Below are 12,851 nucleotides of genomic sequence, written 5' to 3' on the forward strand. Positions count from 1 at the left end.
ACACAATATAAAGCACGCACTTAAGAACGTTTTCGATTAGAGTAAATAATTGTATGTAATTTTGAGAGTGGTGCGGATTATTAAAGATTGCGATTATTGCCAAAACAGTCCATTTCGTAAGTTAAACAATGTTGATTCTAATCTGAAACTGGATGGGTGCCCGACTTTATCGTCACTTGCTTTTGCTATTGCTACACTTTTTAGTACGACTGAACTATGAATATCTTTTACTTACACTATATACAGAGTAGAGTACCTTGTGGGCATCACTGGAACGATATCAGTGGTGCCTACGGCTTTGCCGGTATGGGGCTACCTCAAATTAGCCATAGATTGCCTCCCACCAAACATGATCTCAGTTCGGAAATTGTGAAAAAGCCCATCGAACCGTGCTGGAGGTAGAAACTGGAACTTCTCATTTCAAAAGTTGCAGCGCTCAACACTGCGCCATTGTGAAATCGCCAAAAACGTTCTAAACATTTACTTTGTTGCGCGAAACGAACAGTTTATTAGCATGAAACATCTAGATATTTTTCCACAACGTCACGGATATTTAAGTTGATTTAGGACTGGAAATAAATACATTATATTTTTCTTCGCATTTTTTCTGAAAGTAAAGATTTATGAGAAAATAGATTTTGTTAAATTGAATAATATTTAATATTAGCACCAATAATATAAAAGTAAGCCAACTCTGTATTATATGATTATTATTTGTTTTTTAAGCCTTCGATTACTTAAAAGTGGAATAAAGACAGAGTAGCAGTTGAGAAAAATCGACGCATTTTTCAAAGTCTGACAAACAAAATCTGACTGTAGCTCAATTTCTCCCGAGACGCTCAGATACTATCTACAATTTCGGCATCCTGCGCAAAATATCAGCTCTTAAATTCGCGATTTCTTGCAGCACAATGAACATTCGACAAATAGAAATCGCCGGTTTGCAAAAATTTCCGTATAATGCGAAATAGATTTCAGTTTGAGACCCTAAATATTTTTTAAGCTATTGAAAAACTTATAAGGTTTAATTGTGTCCCTTAAACTTATCTTACCATCGCATGTTTGTACTTTAATTAGACTTACTCTTAAGTAGGGTCTAAGTATCTCCGCCCTAAAGAAGTCACGTTTTTGAAAGGAAGATTTCCCGTATGTCGTCCTCTTAAACTTAAGTAGATATACCCTCTCAAATTCGAGAATGTTTTTTCGGAACAAAACTTGGTGAGCAAAATATTCAAGATCCTATTTACTTCGAAATGTTTTAAGAACCCTGGTTAAGCACTACCTTTTTTTATTTACCTGGAAATTAGCCCTTGACTGCGTTTTAATTAATTAAATTATTTTTTATTAAATTAATTAAATTAATTTTGGTAGCGGGTTCAGCTTTTAGAGGTACGGCATTTATAATAAACCCACATCGCTATAATCGGTTTGTAGTAGTAGAGCTTTTTTGTCAGAGCTCGTCCGGGGTGATCGATGAAGTGCATCGCAATTGATGGACATTACCGCACGTGCTCCTTTCATATCATGTGAAGCATTTCTCTGTTTATAGGCGATGGTTTCCCATTTACCATCAGTTCAAGTACCATCTTATCGGAACGCTAAATCGCTTAGCGGCACGTCTTTCTGGTAAGGTAACCAACCACGAATCATGAGGACGTGAAATCCATCATATTCATAAGCCTAAATCATATCCATTGGTAGAGGTGAAGAGGTTTCTTTTGTTTTATGAAAGATATATATATATAGGGCTTATTGAGGCCATACACTTGCCTGTCACCTGCTCCTGACACAGGTGTTTTGATGTTTACTAGGAGGGCTCCACAACATGTATCATTTACAATGTAAGAAACGAAATAAACGATTTTTTTTTATTGAGGCGGGCTAGGGAACTTCGTGGGGTTTTAATCTATAAAAGTCCGTCAAAAAATAGTCTATATCAACTGCACCTCTCGGTGGTTTGGTGGTATCCATGAGGATTTCACCACGAGAAAAAAAAAGGATTACATTCAGGTCTCAGAAGACTGCATCGCTCTTTAAGCGCTTACTGGTCGTACGTTCGTAATGGAGTTGAAAATACGAGGCTACTCAGGAAACCACGCAGAAGTTACGTTCAATACGTATATATTACACAACATAAGTAAAAAAAAAAATCGGCAATCATCACCTACGGGAGCGAAACATGAGAGATACCAACTTAAATTATGACTTCTTCTTCTTCTTAAATTATGAAATGAAATGACGGTGATATACCTCTGAGTTTGACTGTTTGTTACATATTTTTGGCTATCTTTTTACAGAACACAAGTCAGAAACGATCAACTAAAGATAATTCGTTGAAAACATTTATTTTTAGTACAGTTGTTTGACAAAGTCGGTTCTTTTTTGTCAATTTTTTATAACTCTTTTTAGTGCGTAGTTTAAAATTATATATAAGCTATAAATAACTGAATGTCAACTGTTCATAACCCTCTACAAAATATTGCTTTTCCCAAAACCGAGTTGTTAGTGATTTAAACTTACCTAACAAGTTTCGGAAAACTAACCAAGCATAGTTTCTGAAAAATAATCATGAATAGGCTGCTGTTTATAAGCACTAACTACCTGTATCTATCTAAATATAACTCCATTATATTTAGATAGATACAGCTTCGTTAGGAATTTCGCATAAAATGACACGTTACACGCAATGCATCTTAACGTAGATAGTACGGTTGACGGGACAACTAATATTAATATAGTAGCTACTACAGTATATCGCTATAAGTTAAATCCAACAGCATCCAACAGATAAACACTGTCACTTTTGTTATATATAAGCAGACTCAAGGCAGATTTTGATGAAAGCTAAAGCTGTAACATTCGTTTTTTAAAGACGCGTTTTTTAAATTAATTTAGGAAAAAGTAACTCGTAACTTGGAGCTTTTGAAATCGTTCTGAGGCTCATAATCATATTAAAAAAAAACAGGCGTGTTTTGATTTTAAATTAACACACAGTGTTTTATTTCGTATCAGTATTCCATTTTTTTACGACAATACACACATCGCTTTCTAGCCCCAAAGTAAGCGTAGTTTGTATTCATAAATACTTATAATATACAGATAAAAACCAGACACTGACAACAAACCCGAGCGCGTGCGAGCGAGCGACGTCATAATGTTAGTTTTCACTCATTGCAGTTGATAGAAAAATGATAAATACAGTGTTATGATCGATTTTATTTTGTTGTCATTGTTAAATATTTAAATTTATATTAAAAATGTCGAACCTCAAAAGTTATCGTTCTTGTTTTGTACCATTATGTACGAATACTACAAAGGCAACTCCTTACTCCTCCTATTATTTTTACGACTTAGTTGAACATAACCTATAGCTTTATCTCCATAACTCTCACGCGATGCGATGCGATCTCTACAATTTATGAAATAAATAATTATATTTAATGTAATGGAGAATAAATACTTAAATATTTTCATTTGTTATATTATTTTTTAACAGACTTACCTTGATGCCTTGGCATCTCGAACTTCAGCAGAATTAAACCGGACGTCATTTTTTAAAAAAACGGTGATCATAAATATATCAACATCAGGAATAGTATCAGACTTTGCCTTAATAAATCCTTTATCACACATAGCTAATCGGAACAAACTAACAACTCGTATTTTAGCAATAAATTTTCAATATTATTGTCTAGTCACGTGTAATAGCCGTAAACGCTGTACTGTTATTAAATAGCTATAACATTATGACGTCACAACTATGGCGACCAATCATGGCGCGTTTACAGTCACGTGATTTTTATTTAAATTTCATCAATTTTTAATTGTTTATAATTAATTAAATTTTTTTTTTTATTAATTTTTTGCATTAAATATCAATATTATTAATTATAAAGTTGTAAAATACATAAAAAATCAATAATTTTTTTTTTCAAAAATCCAATTGTATTAAGTTAACATACACGTTACATTTTAAATTAGTACATTTTTTATTTAGTTCTTATTCTTGTTATTTTGTGTTATCTGTATTATTTTATGTCTTGCATTCAATAAAGTGTTTCTTCTTAAGTTTATACCTCATAGCATGTTATATATACATAGACTAATCTTTGGGTTCGATTCCCACAACTGGAAAATGTTTGTGTGATGAGGATGAATGTTTTTCAGTGGCTGGGTGTTTATACGTATATTCTAAGTATTTATGTATATTATTCATAAAAAAATATTCATCAGTCATCTTATTACACATAACACAAGCAACGCTTACATTGGGGCTAGGTGGCGATGTGTGTATTGTCTTAGTATATTTATTTATTTATTTATTTATTTAATCTTCATAAATTTAGGGTACCAACAAAGAACTTTACTTGAATAATTAAAATCAACCTGATCTCCTTCTCATAAAATAAATAAACATTTAATTTTAATATAATTTAAAGTGAATATTAATAATTGGTCGTCTGATAATGATTATGATGATTTATGGGAATATTCAGATAGAAAACTAGCTGGCAATTTGTGTTATCTATAAACAGTTACGGATAGGAAGGTATACCGGAACGTTAATGTTTCGAGTTTGTGTATAACTTCTTCCACAGTAAACCAAAGGAAGCGGTTATAGTAGTACTTCGGCTTCGTTCGACTCACGTACGCACCTCTGAATTTTCTAAGTTATGTGCGTTTTAAGCAATTATATATCACTTGCTCTAACGCTGACGGAAAACATCGTGAGGGAACCTGCACGCCTCAGAACTCTCTACAACGTTATCAAAAGCGTATGAAGACTGCAAATCCGGTTAGGCCAGCGATGATGGACTACGGCTCAAACCCTTAGTTAGCCGCTAATGTATTAATGATGAAACATATACTAACCTGGGGGCTTACTATCATTGCATAAAGCAATAGTGATATTGTTGATGTTCTTGTATTGTATAAAACAGTCATTTCAAAATAATACTGCTTTAAGCAATCGTAGTAAGCCCCCTGCGCTAAAATTAGTAAAGGGTGTATAATACTTATAACGCAATCCAGCTAGCCGCTGCTTCGGAAAGGCTGTTATAATATTTCTTTACAATTCAGCTGATTGTGTACCTAAGCTATTTTTCTTAGTAATTGGGTGAGGCCCGGGATTTGTTTTTAGACCATTGGAAATTAATTAGAAAGAGCTCTATTTGGTTACCCTCACGAGATATTATTACGTCATGATTTTATACAAACCTATCAAATATTTTTTTTATCTTAATTTCCCATGGATTTGTAGAAGTTTAAAATACACCTACCACGCTGCTAAAATGCATTTTGTCGGGGTTTAAGGATTATCACCACCTGTTAGTAAAAATTACCGACACCGACAGCTTAACGTGCTCTCCGAGGCTAACCTATACTAACTAGGTGTTGGTACTGAAAATGTGTTAACAGAAATAATACAATACTTAAACATTTTTTGCACCACCCTTAACGTGCTTTCCAAGGACGCCATCAATTACCTACCGCTGGCCAGATAAAGAGATTTTTGTAAAAAAATACCTGGCTTATACAATAAATGTATCAAACAAAACTATATAAAGAAATTCATTGAATTGTCTTGAAGTAATCTATTAAAATAAACATGTATTCCTTCACATATCTACCTTGAATCAAATAAACGTAACATTTCATGAAATGTGGAATAATTTAATGATGATTAAATCACAATTATTATTGTACGGTAATTTCATTACATTATAATATGGAATTGAAAATGTCTTTGTTTTCGAACCAGACTGATGCTATCGGAATTTCATTAATCCATACATGGCTCTCTTTATATAATGTATTTACATATAATTTTGTATAATATACTCATATTGGAATATACATATATTGGTCTAGTGGTAAGCATGTTCAACTACGGATCACAAAGTTCTGGGTTCGATTTCTAGATCACACCAGTCGGAATTGGATAATGGAAAAATGCAATAATTCTGGCCCGACCTGGGAATCGAATGGTCCGCAGTTAAACAAGATACACGATTACGGACTGTTATTGTAATGCAATAACTAATCTTTTTGTTATTCCTTTACGAATAAGCATTAGTTTCATTTTTCATTTTCATTAGTAAGCGATGATGCCATCTAAAATGGAAACTGTCTAACTGGTTAGGTGTTGTATCGTAAGCCCATGCCCCCAATTGGTTTTGACGCGGTATCGTACCGGCACGCTTAATCGCTCGGCGGCACGGCTTTGTCGGTATGGTGGTAACAAACCACGGCCGAGAACTCGTAACTAAATTTGTGCTAATGTTATAAACGCGAAAGTTTGTTACTTTTTTACTCTTTTCTTTTTTTGATCTCGTTAGAACAGCTGAATGTGGATAAAATTTTGCACTAAGATAAATCATAAAATGTGTGGAATAGCAATAGCGTTTTTTTTTATCATGGGATAGATTGTTTTTAGTTTTTGTCAGATCGAGAGATCGACAAGTTTTTTGTATGTTCTTTACACGGCTAGCATGGGCAGGAGACAATTATATTCCCGGGAGAAGGATAAAAAGTTTCTTCTCCCACAGTTTTATCAACTCTCAGAGCACTGGCGCACAAGTAGAAATAATATCCAAATAATATGTGTGTAATAATAAACGGGAGTTAACTTCTCCTATTCCATGCTTCCTATGACGTAGAGAGACATATTAATCACATAGGAAAACATATCCTGCATCAGAGGAATAATAATCATCTTTCGCAATCTTTTAATGTCCCACTGGCACTGGCGCAGGCCTCGCCTATCATACGAAGGATGTTTTAGAGATCCACCACGCTGCTACAATGCTGTTTGGTGGGTATAAACGACTATTACTGAAAGTAATTGATTATAATCTGGACCGACAGCTTTACGTGCTCCCGTTTTAATAATATTACATTCCATCTCATTGTGTAAGCTATTTTCTTTAGAAATTGGGGCGGGTTCGGGCTTTGTAGCATCGAAAATTAATTACTAATTGCTCACAGCCCTGTTTGCGTGCTCTAACAAGATATTTAATCCAAACATTAAGAAAGATTAAGTCCCGTTTATTTAAATTTAAGAACTTAATGAGGGCAACCTCATTAGGTTCTTAAATTTAATGTAGTGACGGCAGATCAGAATACAATAGTCACCACCCCCGCCTCTTACCACGGTTGCCGTACGAGGCGACTAAAGGCATATAACGGAGATCGGGCAGCGGCGGTGGTAATGCTATCATCAACACACCCACCCAAACCTACCCAGCTTGGTGATTATGGCAAACCATGCTTTTAGAAGGGGCCTTTTGTCCAGAAGTGGCCAGTTAAAGGCTATTAAAATATTAAATACTAAAAAAATTCATAATATAACATATGTTAGTGATTTAAAATTATAAAAAGCATTTTTTTGTTTGGCTCTTATTTATTTTATTTATTTACTAGGTGTTATCCGCGAGTATGTCTGCGTTTGATTTTGTTTTTTGATGTGGCATTAATAGTTATAGATCTAAAAAAAATAATTAAGTATTCAGTATCGCTAAGCCTTAAATGAGGGGTTTGCTGATGTCTGATTAAGAGTTCTGTCCTCTATCTCCAACCACAGTTGGGGAAAAATTAAACACATATTATAACCTCTATAGTACAAAAATAATTATTTAAATCGGTTATAATTTGTCGGAGTTATGGTGTAAAATCGTCAAATCTTTCATCCCCTCTCCCAAAGGATTCGAGCTAAATGTCGGGATAAAAAGCATTCTATATTACTTCTAACACTGTACAAAGTTTTATAAGGATCGGTTAAGTAGTTTATGCGTCAAACAAACTTACATTGACATTTAAAATATTAGTAGGATTAAGAGCACAGACAGCATACTCGTACATATTACACGTTTTTAAACATAGCACACACACAAAAACATGGACTGATATGCACGTCAATTACAAGTGCACATAGCATTGACAAAGCGATATATTATATATTTAACCGTAAATATTTACAGTCGGTTATATATCTTCAAATATACCTGTCCAGCATATTTACCCATAGAGTCCAAGCATCTACACTAATACTATAAATGTGAAAGTGTATTTGTTTGTTACCTACGATCGGCTCAACCAGATTAGTAGCAATAGGTTTTTTTGAGTTCTAGTAGATCTTTTTGTAACAGAACTCGTCTGAGTCCTAGGTAATTATGTCCTTCAAACTGGAGCACGGCAATGCGGCTTGGCGTCATAACAAGTATAAAGTACTTCCCCGGACGAGTTCTGCCACTAAAACCTCTACAACTATTCCAAAAAGCTCAACTGCTACTTGTCTGGTTGAGCCGATTATAAGTAATAAATAAAACAAATCTGGATTAATGTGCTCAAACTTTTAAACACACCATTTTGCTTCGATGTTGCACCATTGTTTCAACATTTGCCTCATCACACAACGTTTCGCAACAAAATGCTTTGTTAAATACATATACATATACATACATAATAAATAAATAAATAAATATACTACGACAATACACACATCGCCATCAAGCCCCAAAGTAAGCGTAGCTTGTGTTATGGGTACTACGATGACTGATGAATATTTTTTTGAATAATATACATAAAATACTTATAATATACAGATAAACACCCAGACACTGAAAAACATTCATGTTCATCACACAAACATTTTCCAGTCGTGGGAATCGAACCCACGGCCTTTGACTCAGAAAGCAGGGTCGCTGCAAACTGCGCCAATGGGCCGTCTGACATATACATATACATACGTATATACTATATGCTTAGTTAATAGTTAAATACTGGGTTTCTGTATGGCAATAAATAATACGTAATATTAACTTTAACACGACTGCCGAACTCTGCATGAATTTTTGAATTCGTAAATTATGACTTTTTCCTTAAAATTAAAGCCAGCGTCAGTGCATTTTACAAACCTACATTAACCCGGAAAACATTGCACTCCTCTTTTGGCAATCGTTAGTCGTGGGTTCAAATACCGTTGTATACTATTTGCTTTATATCATCTCTATGTCAGTTTTTCTAAGATCTGGGGATAACTACATGGCTAAAAGGAGTGGTATTTTTATATTGTTAACGCTTTGTTTCAGGATCCATTCAGTATTGTTTTAACGCTTCGCTTCATTGCATAATAAAACCACTCTAATGTATTTAACAAACTCAATCCGAGTTTATATATACCACACTTCTGTTTATAATAAACAGTTGTCTGGTTTGTTTAATTAGTCAAAGTTTAGTTTAATCACAATAGTCTGTAAAGTATGTAAATTTCTCCTATTATCGCTCGCGGTGATTTGTAAGTATACTTGGAAAAGCAAACAACAATGTTATATTCATAATTACTACATTCCGAGATGATCCTATAGATCAGTCAGATATTTAAAGCGATATAGATACACTCTTGTATATACGAGTAAATGCAACGTTGAGTGAAAATTCATGACAATTACCGATTTAAATTTCATTTTCATTAAATTTCATTAAATTTCATTAGTATTAACATACGAAAACTGGATCTTATGTAGCTCAAACTGGTAGGTTGGGGATGAAGTTTGATATACATACGCCATCGGCACGTGCTATTATACGATGGGATATCGAGAATTCGAGAGACGACCTCCGTGGTGCAGTGGTCTAATAAACGGATTTTATAATATGTGAATTTTCTCTGTACTTGTCTGGTGGGAGGTTTGGCCGTGGCTAGCTACCACCCTACCGACAAATACGTGCCACTTAGCGATTTAGCGTTCCGGTACGGTGTTATTTAGAAATCTATTAGGGGTTTGGGTTAATATACGCCTAACAGGTGCCGTTATCATCGTAGACTGCATCATCACTGCAGCAGGTGAGATTGTAGTCAAGGGCTAACTTGAAAAAAACAAAAGAACTACTGTTCATAGCTGATGATGTCATGATGAATCTGACTGGACTGGGAATCGACTCCGTATATTGCCGTCGTTACTAGAGAATGTAATATTTGCGTTCTGACGCAAAATGGATGTATACGCATAACTTGTTACTTAGTTGTTTGTTTGCCAAGTTCGTTTATTATGCAAGATAAAGTTTGTTAGATCAAATAAACCGCCGCCCCTCTGGTTCTAGCCACAATTCACATATTATTGTTCTTATCATACATTTTGGTTAAAACAAAATGAAACTTCTATTAATAATATTCGACTTGGACTATTGATGACTGATGATCGACACATTCGATAAGGCAGTATTTTTTAGACAGTTTCACCGACCGTTTGGGGCTGAGTTAGAATCCCAGCACGCACCTCTCCGCCAACTTTTCTGAGTTTGCCGCCAACGTGCAATTTAATCAATTAAAGTATCACTTGTTTTATCTGTGAAGGAAAACATTGTGAGGTAACCTGCATGTCTGAGAGTTCTCCATAATTCAAAGGCTTGTGGAGTCCACCAATCCACCCTGGGCCAGCGTGGTGGACGGCCTAAACCCCTCTCATCTTATGGGAGGGCACTGTAGTGGCTTGGTAATGGGTTGATATAATAATAATGGCGATACCGAAGTTCGTCGAAGCCACTTCGTTCGGTTCGATATCCTTCTCTTAATTGGTCTTTTTGGGTTAGCTTAACATGATTTAGCCTACGTTATATGACGTACCTACCTACATCCCGTATTGAAGCAATGATGACCGAACCGCAAAACCCGAATGATATAAGTTACAGTACAATTTTACTCGGCCGCTACATAATAAACCTATAATTTTACAATTTACTTGAACCGATTAATGTCGATCGACTTCAATGTGTAGCACACCTTAGTTATTGTAGTAAGTGTTTTAAAAAATCTCCGTACAAGCCCGGAGTAAGGAAATGTGCCAATTTCCTTTCTCGCCCCTAAATTTGATTCAGATAATATAACATCGATGATTCGTTGCAAGATGTTTGTACGTTTCATAACTCAAAATAGCCAGCTATATTGAGCTAATCAGTAGGAAAAAGGGTCCTGAGTTTGATTCTTTATTTGTAACTACATTTAGGGTGAGGAAATTTCAGTATCAGCTCAGAATTAAGTTAATTAGCATTATTAAAAGTAATCCTGTGTCGATACACATTATGTTCCAGGTTCCAGGTTCCAGCTATTGATAATTTGATGATTAACAAATGACTTAAAAAAGACGGAATCTAATGAAAGTAGTTTGAAATCAATATATTGTAAAACTTAAACTATTTTAGTAAGACACCATATTTTGGGGAAAATTTATAAAAAATGTACAACCTTTTTTTTAGTTTATATCGCAAATCCCATGCTGTCACAATTGTTATGTTATCGCTGATAAAGATACGGGTATTTATGCGCCATAGAAAGTGTCTTGCCAACGCCAAATTGCTGAATCGAATTAATCAGTCGGAGCACTTAGGGTGGGGCGTTATCCGGTAATAATATCAGAGGAAATGGATTGCCACTTGCTGATTGTACCTTCTATATGAATTAGGCCATGATTAAGCCACTCTGAAACAAAAATTCCCTTTCATGTACGCTACAATCCAACTGCCTGGAAATACACATGGATATTTCATGAATATAACTAATAACCCCTATAATGACCGGAAAATAAACTTATCGTTCATTCAATAATCATTCATTAGTCATTCAAATGTGTCTCTACTTCATTTAGTTTTCTACTCTCTGAATAAACAGTTCTTTACTCGGCTCGGATATTTTACTATTATGCTATGACTGAAGGATAGGTCTCTGCAAATGTATAAACGAACCGTGAGGTATGAATGGAGGAAAAATCACAATAGGTATGTCGATAACATAATATGTACCAATAAAAAATTAAAAACATTACTTTCGTATTATATATTTCCTAGAAAACATGATCATGTTGAAAATCAACTAGGCCAGTTTGGATGCAGTTTTTCACATTAGACATCTAGGAGCAACCTGTTCTGAGGCTAGCTGATAATTATTTATTAAGATTAGAATTGGTTCCACTGACTTAGTGAAATTTGGAAGCGTTAAAATATTATTTGCAAGTAATAAAATGTGTAGCACGATTTCTAAATGAAGGAATATTTTATTTTAATTAATTTTAATTTATTCCTTATTAAAGTGAGATTTGCCTTAGATTTCATTTGATATTTGAGTGTTTTCGGAAATGGTTTGTGAGCTAATATAAAGGAAGTAATAACGGTTTCTTACGGGTTTGCAAACTAACGATAATAAAAACAAAGGTTATACGCAGGTACTTATTTCTATAAGTGTAAAAAAGGTACCTAGTTTTATTTTGTATGGCAGATACTCGTCGTTCTTTTTATTGTAGTTCTTCTAAGGATCTTACAATAAAAGTTACAAACCTATTTTAAAATAAACTTCATCATTTGCTAACTCATCGTATATAGTTGTATATTGTGTAGCAAAAGTTTGCGTGGGAATCTTGCCAATAGTTGTAAATTCGCGGATGAAAGCGAAATCTATTTAGTATATTTTTTAATAAACTTTATAATAATCGCATACATTAGCATATCCTAACTAATATTATGAATGCGAAACTGTGTTTCTTAGTTTGTCCTTCCTTCACGCCCTAACTAAGCAAACGAACAACCTTATTTTCGACACAGAGTAAGTTTTAAGGACGGAGAGTAACATAGGCCACCTTTTATCTTAGGAAAACAAACGGGTTTTACAGAATTTGCAAAAAAACCGTACCAAACGCGGACAAATATGCGGACGTCAGCTAGTAATAGTATAAATGGTCGGTAGCGCATTTTTCACGTTCCACTACCTTTACTTAAATATAAAGCTGACACAAAACAAAATCGTTTATTGTAGAGTTGCGTCAACATCTCTCATCCGACTGAACCGACCAATTCAACTTACG

Source organism: Pararge aegeria, chromosome 21 (genome assembly GCF_905163445.1).
Source record: "Pararge aegeria chromosome 21, ilParAegt1.1, whole genome shotgun sequence".
Taxonomy (NCBI): Eukaryota; Metazoa; Arthropoda; class Insecta; order Lepidoptera; family Nymphalidae; genus Pararge; species Pararge aegeria.